The sequence below is a fragment of the Cryptomeria japonica genome, chromosome 8 (assembly GCF_030272615.1).
Source record: "Cryptomeria japonica chromosome 8, Sugi_1.0, whole genome shotgun sequence".
In the NCBI taxonomy this organism is placed as follows: Eukaryota; Viridiplantae; Streptophyta; class Pinopsida; order Cupressales; family Cupressaceae; genus Cryptomeria; species Cryptomeria japonica.
The window spans coordinates 179,308,643-179,326,996 of NC_081412.1; the positions used below are offsets into that span (position 1 = coordinate 179,308,643).

Below are 18,354 nucleotides of genomic sequence, written 5' to 3' on the forward strand. Positions count from 1 at the left end.
CCTCTGTGGGTTTGGAAGGAAGCAGAGATTTGGGTTTCTTACATCCCTCCTCAGATATCTGAGGTCTAGCATTATTAACACCCGATCTCTAGCTATCCAAGTTCTCAATATTATTTTTTTTGGCTTGTTCCAGGGAACCGATTTTGAAAAACCTCCCTCAAGCTTCTGCAAATGGGTGAATCTATTGGAGATGGTCAGTCTGAAAGAGCCTTCCAGGCAGAGGGTATTCTGTTTACCATTGAAACATCTTCCAGCCCTAGAAAACGATAAGCCCTTCCTCACTGCCCTCTAATATCTCTTGGATTTCACCATCTACCATTCTGATTTCATCTGAGAAAGGGGAGCCCAGTTCCCCGATTTACAAGCCGAAACCGCATATTTTGTTTGCCCAAAAAACCATTTCTGTAGCTCGATGTTTGGATATTTTCGTGAAAAATTCGCAGAGCCATTTCTCATTAGTTGATATACTTTTATTACTAAAATTTGATGTATTATATTCATCTTTTCTATTGGAATTTTCTTAAAATGATTTCAAATTTTTCGTGGCATATTCTATGTTTCTCAAACATTTATCCAACTTTTCATTTTATTTTTCAATATTGTCCTCCTAAAAATTCAAAGTTCTTATTAACTCCTCTTTGTGAACCATTGTCCCTACTAATTTTAGTACTCATAGATCTACATTGAAGTTCAAGAGAGTTTGTGATTACCAATCCTTCAAACCCTTCTAAAATTGTGATCTTTAGATTTGTAATTAATTCTCTAATTTAAAAATCATTAATTGACTAAAAACTCCTACATTAAATCCCTAACTAACTACTCTTGTTTGATTTCTCTCTTATCTTAATTTACTCTTCATACTCTTTTAGGTGTTTGTGCATCCATGTTATATTTCAATTCTATTAATTCATTAAGGAACTACTGACCAAATTTTTATTTTCAATGCTTGTCTTTTCCATTTTATTTGATGGTTCTACCACTTCTAAGAGGAGTTTTTGATGATTGATCATTTATATTATGAAACATGATAATAATGATAATTACTAAAAATAATTAAATGAAAAATAGATTATTAAATTATTTTTTAAAATATTAAATTATAATTAAAAATCTATATTTTTTAATGAAATTGATTTTAGAAAATGTGAAAAATTAATTTTAGAAAGATAAAACCTTTACATTATGAAATCAAAATAATGATAATATTAAATTATTAAATTAGTAATTTAAAAACAAAAAAGTAAAAATAAAAATCACTTTTAAAATATAGCTAACATAAACTTTAAAAATATAGTTATTGCCAATATCTGTCTGTCTGTTATATTTCCAGACATTTATCCTTCGCTTATGTTGCTAGTGTAGCCTATCTGTAATCAGCGCCGAGGGGCTGGATAACCATTGCAACGGTCTGTTTTTTTTTGGCCTTTGTTAATAGAATAGTGCTGTTGATGAAACGGCCTATCTGATGTTTTTTTGCGTTTTACAGAAAAATGCCTTCGATGAAAGGGCCTGTGTTTTTTTTGCTATTTATAGAAAAATGCCGTTGATGAAAGGGCCTGTTTGTTTTCTTTTGCTTTTTACAGAAAAATGCCGTTGATGAAAGGACCGTTGATTTCTGTTGATTTCTGTATATATATAGAGGCAAACTTAGATCATTTCTACACAGTTCAATATCAGTTTGTGTGCCTGATGCCTGAAAACTGTGGGGTAGCACAGCTTGAAATGTTTTTCTTTGTTTTGCAGGTCAAATGCGGCGATTATGCTGAAGTTTTGCGTCGGCGTGGGGTAGCTCTGGCCTCCTGGCTGCTTCTTTAGGTTTTCTCGAAGGACATATTGTGGTTTCCATGGCACTGCGATTGGGGTTTCCATGGACAACACCACAATCGTCCTGGTGGCCACGGGGAAGCTCATGCCTGAGGATGATCCTGTAAGTTTTGGTCCTGTAAGTTTTGGTCGACAAGGCTATCTAATGCCTGAGGATGATCCCCAGCTCGGAAATCCCATTCTGTTCCGTAGGGGTTTAGATTTTATTGCGCAACTTCATTTATGATTTTCCTGTATAATAATGTTTTCTTTTAAAAGCGTTTGATTTTGTAGCATCCTGGCTATTTTATAGCGTTTGATTTTCTTTAGAAAATAAATTTATTCTATCCACTCTGTACTTCTTTCTGTTTTATTTTATTAATGGCCTTCCCTCTATTCTGTTATATTTTGTAATTAGCCTTTTTTTAAAATTTCATTTCAGATAATTACTATGAAGCTGCTCATGTTGGTGGCGGTTAGATTTTATGAAAGAAACATATTATTACTCTGTTACTGACTTAGGTTTTTCTGTTCCGGGATCTGAATTTTGGTGTTTTGAGCTTTGAGTCTCATTTGCTTTGAGTTGTTATTGAAGGATTTGAAATTACCCTAGTTTTTTGTTCAATTGTTTTAATAGTATGGATTCTATTAGTCTTTTGTAAATTTTGTCTAAAACGAGTACTATTTGTTTTTTCGCATGAACAAATTCTTTTTTAGAGTAGTATGTAAAAAACATGTAGCATCCTGTCTATTTCATAGCGTTTAATTTTCTTTAGAGAATAAATTTATTCTATCACTTCTCTACTCATTTCTATTTTATTTTATTTCTTTCCTTGTGCACGATTAACTTCGGTTGGATACGGGAAGAGGGAGAAGATTTGTCACACCTTAGCCTATTGTCACACCTATTGTAATTAGCCTCTCTATGGGGTGAAAAATTTATAGAATATTTTATGCGGTATTTTACTGGTATATGTGTTCATTCTATACCTTAGAGAGTGATGCATTCTGGTTTGTCACCCTTTTTTATTTGAAATCTCCATGGCTGAAATGACTATGTACTCTATGCGTCATCTACTTTCATAGATGGTGACCTTCATTTCATTTGGCATGGTCTAAGCACAAGCAGAATGGAGATGTAAGACACATTTATCTATGTTTGTATTTCCTTTTTCCATGAATGTGTGATTGAAATTGCTGTAATTGTTTGTTCAGATGTTATAATGGTGATTTAACATTTTCTTTGGTGATATCACTCATTTTCTTACCATTTTTTTTCAATTTTCCCTGCACCCCCTGGTTTTGTGGTTTGTTTTCTCACATGATGATTCCCTTATGAACATTGTGGCTGAGATGTTCTTATCTAGGGTTTAAAGTGGCTTTGTCTACAAAACGCCTTACCTTTCTCTCACCCGTATTTTTGTTGCTGCACGAACTCTGTGAAAGTATAACATACGTACAGGAAAGAATGTTAATATGCAACTAAGTTAGAAAATAGACGATTAATTGTACAGCTAGAAATATTAATTGTGAAGATATTACTTCCAACAACCTTTTTGTTTGCATTGTTTTATTCTCCTCAGCACTTTGTTTTCTTGGTTTGGTAAATTTGTGTCTGCTCTGTTGAAGTATGTTGAGCACTATTTTAATTCTCTGGCTGGACAAATTCTCTTTTTATAGTAGTACGTGAAAAACATATGCTATACTGCTATGGCAATCTAGCTAATTGAGGTTCTGATGGGTCGGTTATGGTCTACTTTTGGCAATGAGCTTATTTATATCCATAAATTTTATTTACCAGTAAACTCTGCTAATTGTTCTTAAAATAAATATAATAAATTACTATGAAGTTGTTCATATTAGTGGCTGTTAGATGTTATGAGTTTTTATTTTTCTCTGACTGCATCTTTATTTACTGTATTGTGTAATTTAGGTGACTCTGTAATGCTTTGGGTGAACAAGGTTGGTTCTTACAATTATAATTACTTTGTTTCTGACTTGGGTTTTGTTGTTCTGGGATCTGAATTCTGCTGTTTTGAGTTTTGAGTTTAGAGTCTCATTTGCTTTGAATTGTTATTAAAGGATTTGAGAAAATTGACATTGGAGATGAGAAAATTTGGTTTGGGCAGAATTGTATTTAGTCTCTTGTTGGATAGAGGCCAATTCTTATGTCATGACAATTACTGGGGGATTTTGTTTTCAGCCCTAGGGGCCTGATAAGTTGTGGGTTGGGCTTTTAAGTACTCTAGTGCCTCATCAGTTGATAGTAAAAAATGATTTTTATAGGGCCTCAAAGCTGAAGTAGTTTACTCTGGCTGGCATATGTTGTGGTTATTGCCATGCATCTAGGAAATAGTACCTCATTGGTTGAAAGTAAAAAAACTCTTATAAGGCCTCAAGGCTGTGGCCCAACTCTCAACTTTAAACGGTCTACTTTGGCTGGCATATGTTGTAGTTATTGCCCAACCCTTCACAAGTGGGATGGACTTGGAAAGGTTCTGAAGGGAAATGAGCTTATTGATTAGTCAGATTGATATTAAATTTGGAAGTAATACTATTATAGAATTTTAATGTTATTATAGAATTTAGAGTATGATAGAATTTCTTTATAAGATGTTATTTAGCTTGCAAAGTCTAAATTAAATTGTTTAAACCTGGCAGGCTTAGATCATTTCGTTATTGAACTAGTTGGCAATATTTTTGGAAATATAAGACGTTAATTGATTGCACGGTCTTATGGGGTCCCCTACTAGCTAGACTGTCCATGGTGTCAGTTGATTTAATGATCATGATGAGTGGCCAATTTAAATTCTGGTGGTCAATGGCTTTTCTCAATAGTCTAGTGATTCTGATTCGCTTAAGGTGGATTCCTTTCTTCTTGTTTATGAGACAGTGCTAGCTATCCTAGTGTCGATGACAAAGGTGTCTATTCCAATGTTGGTGTTGAGTTTGTCCTAGTGGAGATGTTTATCCTGGTGGAGGTCACTCCTATTGTGCTCTAGATGAATTTGTCTTTCATGAGGAGGGGAATGGTATTGTTGCAGTATGGTGTGCATATTGATCTTGGGCTTTCTTCTGACAGTGACCTGGATCTGGATATTTCCCCTCTCTTGGTTGTTCTAATAAGAGGATTATGGAATGTGTGTATTATAGACTTAACTCATTGGAAAAAGATATGAAGTCCTACATTGACAAGTTGGTTGTTCTAATAAGAGGATTATGGAATGTGTGTATTATAGACTTAACTCATTGGAAAAAGATATGAAGTCCTACATTGACAAGTTGGTTGTTCTAATAACAGGATTATGGAATGTGTGTATTATAGACTTAACTCATTGGAAAAAGATATAAGTCCTACATTGACAAGTTGGATAAGAAATGTGATGACAGTTGATCTCAGGTGCTTTTATATGGTATTAACTGTTGTTATATGTACTGGTCTGCTTTTATGAGTTGAATCTTTTTTATCAGCTGCTTGAATGTGTTGTATTTGCAAACTATTTTTTTTTTAAGTAGCATTTTATGAAAGGCATCAATTTAGAAAAATCCGGTTTGGCAGATTGAAAATTAATGTCAGAGATACTATTTTTTAATTGATGGTTTTGTACCTTTATCCATTGGTTTTGGTTTGAATTTTGTGATAGTATGTGTAATTGGACCTATGTAATTGGATGGGTTAATATTTTTGGAATTTCTGAGTTTTGTCACAGCTTCATCTTTGTTATCAGCTGCTTGAAGGTGCTGTATATGTAAACTATTTCTATTTTAGTGAATGTAAGTAAGAAATTTCCCTCTTGTAGAATTATTGTTTCCATTCTTGTTCAATTGATTAAAATCTAGTTTTTAACTTTAACTTGATTTATAATTAATTAATATTTGTTTTTAATAATATCAATATTATTATTTAAAAAACATTAACATAAAATTATTTTCTCTCTTAAAAATGTGAAATGTTTTCTTCTACTTATTTGTAATGATATTTTACTTTTTCATATTTTAAAAGTGTAATATATAATAAAAATTTAAAACTTTAAGTTATTTTATATAATGTTTTAAAAATTATAAATAACGGTAAAAGAAAAACAAAAAACCATTATGCAATGATTAAGTCATTTTTAGATGAATTAAAGGAAAATGCAACTTTGTGGGTTTTAGGTTGTTTGAGTTAGTTTCTCTATTTTAAAAGATATTGATAATTATATTTTCAAACTTGAATCAAAATCTAATTTTTGTTTTAATTCTATTTATAATTAATTTATATTTTTTCTTAAAACAATTAATTAATATTTATTTTTAATTAAAAATCAATATTATTTTCTTCTTATTTATTTATAATTATATTATTTTTTCATATTTTAAAAACTTAATATAAATTTAATAATATACATTTATTATATTATCATTGATTAAAAAAATGATTTTAATATTAAAATATCAAATCATTAAAATAGATTATTAATAAAATCAATGGCTAAAAAAGACTCTTCCACCCTCTACCTACACTTGGTTAAAAAAATGTATCAATTGAAATGATTTTTATCTATACCTTTTTTTCTTACCCTTCTTTGAGCAAACAATTTATATTATATTTATTTTCTTATTATATTATATGAATATTGATATATTATATTCATTTAATATTAAATTGATAATTGTGAGTGAAAGAGAACCACCATTAATACAACAATAGACTATAGTTTATTTTTACCAAAGGAAGTAATTCTAAGTATAACAACTTTCTCTAAAAAAATAGAAGCATGATAGATTAGAGGCATGCAAATTCAATGTAACGTTAAAACTCCAAACAATGAAGAAGGGGTGAGATTAGGGGTAGGAAAGTCCAATGTAACACTAAAACTTCAAAACAATGAAGATTGGTGAATTAGGTGCATGCTCCCATTTTCATAAGCTATTGCTTGCAACAATTTTGCAAAGTGCACCACTTGATGAGTTTATGCAAACTATAAACATGAACTTATAATTATTATATAACTCCAAGTTTTTCCATTTATTACATTCATGATATAAAAAATCACCATGCATTATCCTTCTAAATATTTGCTCATTTTACATTAATACATTATATCAACTAAGTCATTTTTGCATTTTCAACTTCATCTTTAAGTATAAAAGATTCTATAAACATAATTAGAGCAACATTTTACATATCCATTATAATCATAAATACTTAAAGATAAAGTTGAAAATGCAAAAATGACCTAGTTGATATAATGTATTAATGTAAAATGAGCAAATATTTAGAAGGCTAAATATTTTAATAATCATAAATACCATTAATTGAATTTAATAAATGCAATATTATAGTCCAAACAAATACTAATAATTAAATACTTTTAAAACTAAATTCCTTTAAATTACAAATTAATGATGACAAAATATTTTATCATCCTCAAATATATAATTATGATTTTTTTTTTTTAAAACTTGAAACCGATTCCACAATTATTATTACCATTTAGCAAAATCTTTTGCCACGCCAAAACAATACTCTTTCAATATTAAAAAAATAAACAAACAAAATAAATAAAACAAAGTAATGTGACACATGTTAAATTTAAATACTTAAACTCACAAAACTTTTTAAAAGTTGAGATTGCATTTTTCGGGAAGTGATAAGTAAACATGGATTCCTAAACCCTTCAATTTCCACCTTGTGAGTCCAAATGAAGATGCCTGCACATAAAATTAATAGAATTTTAAAGGTTATAAGTTTCTACTAAGAGAAAAGTTTATATACCCTCTATGTTGTTGGGATTAAGGTGTCTCAACTTTACAGTCCTAACATGTTGAATTATTTAATTAATTGTTTTCTAGTTGATTTATCTTAAGTTATAAACTTTCTAAGTTGTCATTCACTTTGTGGGACCTCTTTGTTGGGAATGAGAAGCCCAACGATCACATGACATTTTGGCTCCCCCAACTCTTCAATTCATAGTTGAATATGAATGTATAAATGGCCATGTATGATGTATTACCAGATAACATTAATAGAGGTTTTCCCTACTTTCTAGTGGATGTAGCCAGTAATGGTGAACCACATAAATAGTTGTGTTATGTGTTATTTTGTGTGTTTGTCTTAATTTGCTTTCAGATGTTTTGTGTTCTTTATATGTTTTCTCTACTCATTTAAATTATCACTCTTGGTGAGGTGGCATCCTACATGGTAGGTGATGAGATGGCATCTTCCTTATTTTCTAGGAAGTTGGCACCCACTTGGAAGATGCTATGTTGAAGTGGAAATTGATTTGGTAATTTCCTATGTTGACTAAAGAGTCTTGGTTTTCAACTTGTATTATGTATTGGAGATGTATTTTAATTATTGGCATTTTTGGTGGAGTTCACTTTTGACAAATGGTGTGAAGTAAGGAAGGTCCCTATTCCTAATCATAGTAATTTCTATGTTGCACTTACATTGTATTTGGCAAGATGACCGTTATGGATGAGATAGGTGTTTTTGCCTTGGAAGTTGCCACGAGCAACGTGTCATGGGATTAGTAATATGTTGTTTATGACACAACTTACCTCTTAGGTGTTGAAGATGGTTTTTGAAACCATGGACGCCTACCTCTTTGTGTTGAGTTCTATATATATGTTGATGCCTTATCTAATTTAGGAGAGGAGAAGAGTTCATTTCATAGGGGTTGTGCTATCAGATTTTCTCCAAGATGGAACAGGGTGTAGATCTCCATGTAAAGGCTTAGAGCCTGAAAATGTATTGTACCTTGTTGTTGAATAATACATTGGCTCAATATTTTGGATTGTGGGGTTTTTTACCCGAAAGGGTTTTCCCCACATATATCTGTGTTCTCTCTTCCGTCTCATTCTTCTTGTTTCGTGATTCTGAAGTATTAAATATGTATGTTGTAATGTTGCTGAAATTTTCTTAAATCTATAAATTGCATCATCTTTCCTTTAAGGTTTAATGTATTGGAAATCAACTATGTTTGTTTCCACTTGTATGGCATAGTAGTATATGCTTGCATCAACATGTTGTAATCTATTTTGAAAAATCATCGGATACTAGATGTCCATACTGATCTCAAATGGCTTTCTGAAATGCCTCACATGTTCTAATAATCATTCATTGGAACATGCTAATCAAAAATCTAATTAAAAATTATCTATTGAGTCAATAGTGGCCCACTTATATATTTAGTAGTTGAGAAAAAAGTTGCTAATTAAAACAATTGTGCAACTTTACTGGTACCCATAGCTCGCTATTACTGGGTCATTTATGCATAAATATTGGATCAGTTATGCAAATTTCAATCTTTTGAGAGTGTAATGATTCATCCCGTATTGTTATTACTACTAATAAACTAAAACAAAAGCTATAAGCTCTTAAATTGTATATGAAAAAAAAAAAAAAAAAATGATCAAAATATGATAACTATTTAAGAACTTAAAATACATGAAATTAGATATAAGAACTACTAGTATCCTTCTCGTATCCATATTTTTCAACAAAATTAATTAATGGGTGTTGAGAAACAATAACCAGAAATGCGCTATCTCTAGTGGCAAATGCAAGTATGACTGCACAAGTAACAATCTCAGGACAGACAACTTCAAGTTCTGCTTTGGCTGTATCAATCACTTCAAACCCACAAAGCCTCGTACTGTTAGCCGGGGAATCCTTTTCTGCCATATTGTCTAGAGTGGAGTCAATAAGCACCGATGTGTCGCAACCCTGCAATTTAATTCAAAACGTTACAACCAATCTCAAGTGGTGATAAAATGCAGTATATTCAATGTGTATATACATGTAATAAAATGAAACGACTTACAATGAGTATATATTCAATATGCATGTCCATATAATAAAATGGGATGAATTTCAATGAGTACGTACCCTAATGAAGCGGTCGTGGAAGTGCATCCGTGTAAGCCCAGGAGCCACTCCTAGATTGCTGTAAAATGCAGCTTCCACATGCTTAAATACAATGGGTTCTTCTTGTGAACAATTTTTACCTCTGTAGAAATCCTGTTGCAGACCATTCCTAGAAGTCTCAGCTCTTAGTGCAGTGATAAAGGCTAAAATCAATGCAGCCAGAACAAAGATGAACTATAACACTGCGCTTTGCCATATCAGCAGAACTGTAAACTGAGAAGAATATAGAGTCTACAAGTTATAACGAACTGTATTAATGTGAAATGCTAGATTAATGAATTGCACTGTGATAATTACAAACAAGCCTATGGAACAAGATATTTATAGAAGAGACATTCAATTGTTCTAAGCACCATAGTATGAAGTCTGTAAATTATGTGACAATATATTTGTGAAAAGTCTTTGTGGGGGTTATGAAAGCATACATATCGCAATAGCTTCATTTCCATCATTTAACAAGTGCTGCAGAGCAGCGAAGTTCCTGCCTAAAAGTGCAAAATCAGTTTTGTCTGCTAGATTTTTTTTGTTTGTGCAAATAGCCTATACCTTATGATCTTCATTCTCCTTTCTTAGGAAGTGTCTGTCTTCTTATAAATTCAACTCTCGAAGGTGTTGTTTTGCTCAGTGTTGTCTTGTTCTTGGCATTGAGTATAAGATTGAGAGAGATTGTGTAGAAGAAAAATTAGATCATTCCAAGCCAGTGTTTTTGCCTCTTGAATGTGGGAATTAGATGTAGTACCATACAAAACTAACAATTGACATTAATTTTAACCACAAGAATGGCCTACTCTAGTTTTAGGTTGTAACATATAAATTTATTTATCATTTCTGATTATGTCTATGGAGCCCTCCGCTGGTTATGATAAATAGTAAGAGGGGTTGTAACAGTTTCAAGGCTCTTATATCTGTCATTGCTTCTTGGTGAGACTGTCTCTGATTAGATCCAAATTAATCAGATCCAAATTTTCATGCATCTTTCTAGTTTACTTGTGAAAAATTTAAAACAGTCCCAGAAAATGATGTCAGAAATATTTAAAAAACAAAAATGATAAACACTCACAGCAATACAGATTTACACACAAAAAAGATAAAATCAATTCTGTATATATCTAATTACAAAAGAGAGCAGCTGATATAGAAGTGGCGCTCAATACAGCATTGTCAACGTTACATAAAAATAGAAATATCTGAGCCTTCTCTATCCTTGAAATCTGGATTTAGATCAGCATTATAGCAGGCAGCGTTTAACTCTGACCTTGAAAAGCCCGCGTTCTCTTGCCTCGAGAAAGGATTTTGCTCCTGACTTTCTGCACCTGCCAATAACAGGCCAACAAATTTCACCTTCGTTAATTGTTGAACATGTTTCATTATGAAATCTTGATATTCTTGATTTGAAATAGTTTACACTGTTCACTGATTGGTTGCAAGATAAATTTTTAATCACTTCTTAAGCCAGAGCCTCCACTATAGTTCCTAGCTAAGGCAGGAACTAATAATGATAATAATAATAATCAGGCATCCTGCAAATAAAGTATAACAATCCTTATACCAAGGAGTGGATGAGATAGTGATAATTTCATGAAAGCTTCATTTTTAAAATTCATTGACGAGTCTATTCATATACTATAATTATTTTTTTAATTTTACATTCAAGATGAACACTTCCCCAATCTTCTTTCTTAAATCAGGTTCTTTGAATCAGTCTATTTACATATAAAATTCATTGTTTAAAATGAAAATAGATGTAAGGATTGTGTAAATTAGCTCTGCTATGTGTTCTGATTTTATTGCTACATTTTTGCCATCATTATTTAGGACTATTTAAATTCTACATTCGATATCAAAGCAAGAAGATTTGGGGAAGTGCTGCTCGGTTAAAAAACTATTTGTGAGACTGGGGGTGTGCAATTTAAAGATGAAGAGAGCCAGCCATGGTTGAAGACAAAGAGTTTGTTGGATGAAAGGTGTGCAAAGTTGAAGGTTTATCAAATTTGTTGTTGTTTTCAAGAAAGTATTGTAGATCATAAAAACGTTTGTTGCATGTTGTCAAAAATTTGCAATGTTTGAAGAAATTTGAATAGAAGATCAAAGGTGTAGTTGTTGCATGCATAAGTGATAGTTTGTTATAAAATATCTTAAAGGAAGGATTGAGAAGCAAACAATCAATTACAGTATCAGGTAAATTAATTTATTTGTTTCAATAGAGAAAATTGGTAAAAATGTGAGAAAAGAGAATGCAAGTTTAATTTGCGAGAAGGATAGTTTGGAGGAAGAAATGTAATTTACAATTGATAGAAGTTTTGAAAAAGTTTGGAAAAGAAAGAAGTGATTATTTATGTGAAATTGAGAATCTTGAAAAAGAATTAGAGAATGTTAAAGCAAGAAATGCAGAGTTAGAAGAAAAATTAAAATTGTTTGATGAGGTGCAAAAGAAGAATGGAGATTTGGAAGAACAAATAAAAGTGTTGGCAAAAGAAAATAAGAGTTTAAAGTTGAAGCTTTCACTATGTGATGCCTCGTGTGATACAAGTGATTTGTGTCCATTTGATATCGATGATTTCACAAAAACTTCTGCAGGTAATGAGAATGAGGTTGAAGGAAAGGATGTGTTTGGATTAACAAATTTTGCAATTTATGATGCTAGTAGTTATGGTTGGGTTGAAAAGAATATTGGTCTAAAAATTATGAAGAAAATGGGTTATGTTGGTAAAGGTTTGGGAAAGCATGGGCAAGGAATAAGAGAGCCCATTCAACCAACTATGAAGCCAAAGAATGAAGGCCTAGGATATGGTAAGAGAGATTTAACAATACTCATTGTCATAGAGAAGAGCATACAAAAGAGGTGTTGGGATCTTCACCCTTATGCAATTTCTGGGTTGAAGAATCACTCTGAAAGTTCATGTTGCAATAAAGAGTTAAATGGACAATCTAAGAAAGTTTGTATGTAGTTTGATTATGGGTAGATCGATGAAATTTCTGGGTTGAAGAATCACTCTGAAAGTTCATGTTGCAATAAAGACTTAAATGGACAATCTAAGAAAGTTTGTATGTAGTTTGATTATGGGTAGATCGATGGATCTAGTTGGAAGAGAGTTATTACTATGTTCAAAAGGTTGTATAAACCCAAAAGTTCACACATTGATCAAAGTTGTGATAAATCAAGGTCTCCAAGACTGAGTCAAGTTCTTGATATCTTCTTGTTGTGACTAACACATTGAAGTGTAATGAGTTTTCTCTTTGTTATAGAAAGGATGGGAAAACCTTGTGATCTCTCATGAAGGAGAGAAATTGGTACTTCTATAAGAAGTGTATAGAGTGGTTCTAGAAGACTAGGTACAATAATTATGGCAATATTGCATAGTGAGTTGCAAAGATTTAATTTTGATGCTATGAGACTATATTGTGAGTCCTCTTTACATCAAAGAGGAGTATGTTGGAAACTAATGCTACATCATTGCTTGCAACCTGCAGTTTGTATTTCAATTTAAGTTTGTTTTTAAAATTTGTCAAATGGGTGAGAGTTCAAAGTTGGGTCCCAATCCCACATAAGTCCGCGGGTTGGGAAAATTACCGACTAGAAACAGGTGCCCGATTTTTACAAATCGGGTGCTTGTTTCACTTCAGGGGCCCGAGCCATGAATAAAACGAGCGCCCATTTTGGTTCGGACACCCGAAGAAAAACGAGGGCCCATTTTGTAAATGTATTTAAATTTTTTTCAAGGCATTTTTTCCTCATTTTCACTGTTCAAAAAATGGGTAAGCGATTTCAGGAAGCACGGTTGCCCATTTCAGCTTGCCATCCGACCCCCCAGACCATTTTTTTCCTCATTCGAGGTACATATCTTTGTTTTTTTATAACTTTTTTTTATTTTTCTTTATTATTTTTCTAAAAACATGTTAATTTATTGTCATTTTTTAAATTGTAGTGAGTAGATTAAAATTTTAAAGTTTGAAAAATGTTTTTGTTTAATAGTGTAAAAAATTTATTTAATTTTATGTTTTAAATAGTTGTTTTTAGTTTTCAAATATTGTAGAAAACATGAAAAAAAATAGTTAAAACTTAGAATCCTAGGTAGACAAAAAAAAAAACGTAAATTAACAATAAACCCTAGACAGAAAATAAACGAACAATAAACCCTAGAAAAAAATGAACAATAAACCGTAGACAAAAAACAAACAATAAGCTATAGATAGAAAATGAACAATAACCCTCTCCATCTCTCTCTCACTCTCCCTCCCTCTCTCTCTCTCACATTACTCTCTCTCTCTCTCTCTCTCTCTCTCTCTCTCATTACCCTCTCTCTCTCTCTCTCTAGGACATTTTTAGTACATCCTAGGACCTCTTAAGACATTATAGGATGCCTTAATACATCCTAGGACATCTTTTGACCCCGTAAGAAAATGAGAACCCTTTAATACATCCTATTACATCCTTAGACCCATTTTCACCCCAATGCTACATATATTTAAATGTTATACATGTGTATAGTTAGATGTTTAAATGTTTAAATTTCTTTTTGATGTGTTGAAATGTTACATTCTATATGTTTCTAATGTTATGTATAATGTTAAACATGTATAGTTAGAAGTTAAAATGACATCCTAGGACCCCTTAGTATAACTTAGGATCTTTTAAGATACCTAGGACCCCTTAAGATACCTAGGAACCCTTAGTAGGACCTTTTATGACATAAGATTCCTTAGACCCATTTTCACCCCAATGCTACATATATTTAAATGTTATGTGTATAGTTAGATGTTTAAAATTTTATATTTCTCTCTCTCTATATATATCTCTCTCTCACTCACACTCTCTCTCTCTATATCTCACTCACTCTCTCTCATTGCCCACTCTCTCCCTTTCTCTCTCTCTCTCACACACACACACACTCACTCTCTCTCATTAGCTACTCTCTCTCTCACTCACACACACTCTCTCTCTCTCTCTCGCCCACTCTCTCTCATTACCTACTCTCTCTCTATGTCACTCACTCTCTCTCATTAGCTACTCTCTCTCTCTCTCTCTCTCTCACACACACACACACACACACACACACGCTCACACTCTCTCTATCTCGCTCACTCTCTCCCATTACTACTCTCTCTCTATCTCACTCACTCTCTCTCATTAGCTTCTCTCTCTCTCTCTCTATATATATATATATATCTCACTCACACACTCTCTCTATATCTCACTCTCTCTCTCATTGCCCACTCTCTCTCCCCCCCCCTCTCTCTCTCTCTCTCTCTTTATGAACTCTATCCTCTTATCTCTCTCTCCCTCATTCACTCTCTCTCACTCATTGTCTCTCAAATTACCTACTCTCCCTCTCTCTCTAGCTCTCTTTATTTTAATAGTGCGTAAAAATTTGAATGTTTAAATTTATATTTCTAAATGTTGTATTTAATTACAATTTTTGTTTTGGAAGGTGAAATGTAAATTAAATAGTAATTGTAAATTTTCATGTTTGTATATACATGTGTATAGTTAGATGTTTAAATGTTTAAATTTATTTTTGATATATTGAAATGTTACGTTCTATATATTTCTAATGTTATGTATAAATGTTATCACTCACACACTCTCTCTCTATCTCACTCACTCTCTCTCTCATTACCTACTCTTTCTCTCTATCTGACTCACTCTCTCTCATTAGCTTCTCTCTCTCTCATTACCTACTCTCTCTATCTCACTCACTCTCTCTATATCTCTCTATCTCACTCTCTCTCTCTCTCTCTCTCTCTCTCTCTCTCTCTCTCTCTCTCTCTCTCTCTCTCTCTCCCCCCCCCTTTATTAACTCTTTCCTCTTTTCTCTCTCTCCCTATTCACTCTCTCTCACTCATTGTCTCTCAAATTACCTACTCTCTCTCTCTCTCTCTAGCTCTCTTTATTTTAATTGTGCGTAAAAGTTTGAATGTTTAAATTTATATTTCTAAATGTTGTATTTAATTATAAGTTTTTTTTTTGGAAGGTGAAATGTAAATTAAATAGTTATTGTAATTTTTTTATGTTTGTATATATATGCAGATGAAATTCACATAATAGATGAGTTTGACATAGATGAGTTGTTAGGTCAAATACCACCTCCACCCCCTCCACCTCCACCTCCACCTCCACCTACTCTCGAGGAGTTGAGGGAGAGCATGAGGAGGAATATTGCTTCCCTCTTGAGAGATATTAGTACTATTAGACATGATCCCCATCCTCCTCCACAACTACTATGCCTTGCAAATAGTATGCAAGGTGTTGTCCATTCTGTACATAAATTGGATGGGGAGTTGGATAGATATTGCACATTGAGGGAGTCCATGCATGCTTATTATTCTGTTGGCCTGTCTTATAAACAGGTCAATGAGTTGAAAATAACAAAAAATGATTTGAAATATTATTTTGTGAACCCGAAAAAGGGTGAGGAGATAGATCCCAAAAAGTCGCTTATATCTATTAGATGGTGTAGGCACCCATAGATAGTTGCACACTTTTGGGAGCATTGGTGGATGGTATTTGACCATCCACCACACTCTAATCATGAGGCGTCGATGTATTTTTAAAAAAAATCATGGGCTGAATTTGAATTGGGTGAAAAACTCAATTACTTTGACATCAAATCATTTCAGGGGGTTGGCCGAGGCATGCCACAGGATAGGCCAGGGGCCAAATTGAGTGATAGAGTTAGAAATTGTGTGCGTGATGATCCCCTTGTTCCTCTTCCCGCACCAGTTGTTTTTGCACCCGTTCATCATCGAGCAGTTGAATCTTCTCTTGGTTCACTGAGTGCCCTTTTGGGCAATTTGTTAGATCAGTTGCACCAAGTGAGGGCTTCCCCCAACATAGCACATGTTTGCACGAGCTGCGGGGGTATATGTACAAGTCCGCAGAGTGATGTTGCCCATGGAGGAGATGGTGATCCTTCTGATGCTGATGTGGTCCATGGTGGATATGATGATGTTGTCGAGGGTGTAGATGATGATGTCATCTCTTCATATGTTAATCTCTTGTGCGCAGTCGATGATCATCCTATAGAAGTACAAATTTATTTATATAATTTATAGTGCAATATTAAATTCAATATATATACACATATGAACCATAACATGAGTCATTTTTTCTGAATAGAGGAGGGTTCATACCATGTCATTGAGGGAGCCCCATCATCTTACCTCGATAACTCGAGATGTCGGTGCCTCGTTTACAGCATGCACTTTCATATAGATACATTGAAGTACATTTAAAATAAATAATTAAAACTTGAATTTAATAAATGCATATGATCTTTTTTTTTCAATTTTGTCGAGTGTTTCGGGTAACACTGAGTTTGGCAGTTCTTCGCGCCCTGGCCCATCAATCACTGAGGCTCAGCCTCATATACCCTTAGTATGTTTTTTGTCCATTAATTTTGAGTGTTTATATTCTTACTAATTTATGTACAACTCTGATTCATGCCTATTTTTTGCAATTATAGGCTTTTGGATTGTCTGATGATGCATCACGTGTACGTCCTCACCCATCAGTGACTTTGGCTACACATCATACACCATATGTATGTTTTTCTTCCATAAACTTCTTCTCATTATATACTTTATAATTTATGTATCTAAAAGTTTGATTTGTGCTTTATATATGTTCTTCAGGTCGACACCACTATCACTCTTGGTATGGCTACAGGATTGAGCCAAATGCAACCATCGACATTGTCATTTGAGGTCATGATTAAAAAAATAAATTCTAATTTGTGTATTGTGTACCTATCTTTTATAGGGATTATCAAAATTGATGTAATGTTTTTTTGTACAGGACTTGACTGCAACCATTTTTTTTGTTCATGAGAGTGGACCTCCTCGTACCACTGAGGGCATTATAGAGCATGGTCGTATGGTAATTTATTTTAAATGTTCATTATTTAATTACTTTATAAGTGAATTATGCAAGTCATTTGAATTAAACACACATAACTTCTTCACATGTTATCTTTTAATAATATACAGGAGGGCACATGCATTGATATTGTAGACACACAGGATGGTGCATCTCAGGAGCACATCCATTAGGATGGTGCATCTCAGTCATCTTCACACGGAGTGAAGAGGACTACAGATCAGATACACAAGAGCTCTTAGATTATATATGTTAGAACATGTTATGTTATTATATTATGGACTTTTTATGATGACGCTTGTTATGTTATCAGGACTTGTTATTATGTTATTTGGATTTGTTATTATGTCATTTCCTTGTTATTATGTTATCAGGACTTGTTATGTTATTTGGACTAGGACTTGTTAATATGTCATTTCCTTGTTATTATGATATCAAAACTTGTTATGTGATTATATATATCATCAGTTGTTATGTGATTTGGTGCCCTCTAGTATGAATTTTTCGAACTTCACTTGTACAAGACATTTTTGTGTCATGTTGTCATTCTAGGCTCACACATGCATCCTAGGTAGAAAATAATCATACTAAATTTTTAACACATGCACATGATATGACATTCTAAAACTATTAAAGACAAAGATTATACGACATGTACATATTCTCCAGTATCATATTTCATTCTAGAGGCTCGCACATGCACATGATATGACATTATTAAAGATCAAAGATAAAACTACTAATTATGAATAGACATTGTAAT

The 18,354-nt window shown here is 32.8% G+C and overlaps 2 long non-coding RNA genes across 2 annotated transcripts; both read left to right on the top strand.

The window, feature by feature from the left end:
* Positions 1–1,303: 1,303 nt before the first annotated feature.
* LOC131048334 (uncharacterized) lies at positions 1,304–2,154 on the top strand. The gene is made up of 2 exons (XR_009106393.2): positions 1,304–1,406; positions 1,744–2,154. It is a non-coding gene; the product is annotated as an uncharacterized LOC131048334 (long non-coding RNA).
* A 9,458-nt stretch (positions 2,155–11,612) lies between these two features.
* Positions 11,613–17,587, top strand: LOC131857385 (uncharacterized). Its single transcript, XR_009358718.1, has 4 exons — positions 11,613–11,679; positions 17,179–17,256; positions 17,348–17,419; positions 17,511–17,587. It is a non-coding gene; the product is annotated as an uncharacterized LOC131857385 (long non-coding RNA).
* The last annotated feature ends 767 nt before the right edge of the window (positions 17,588–18,354 follow it).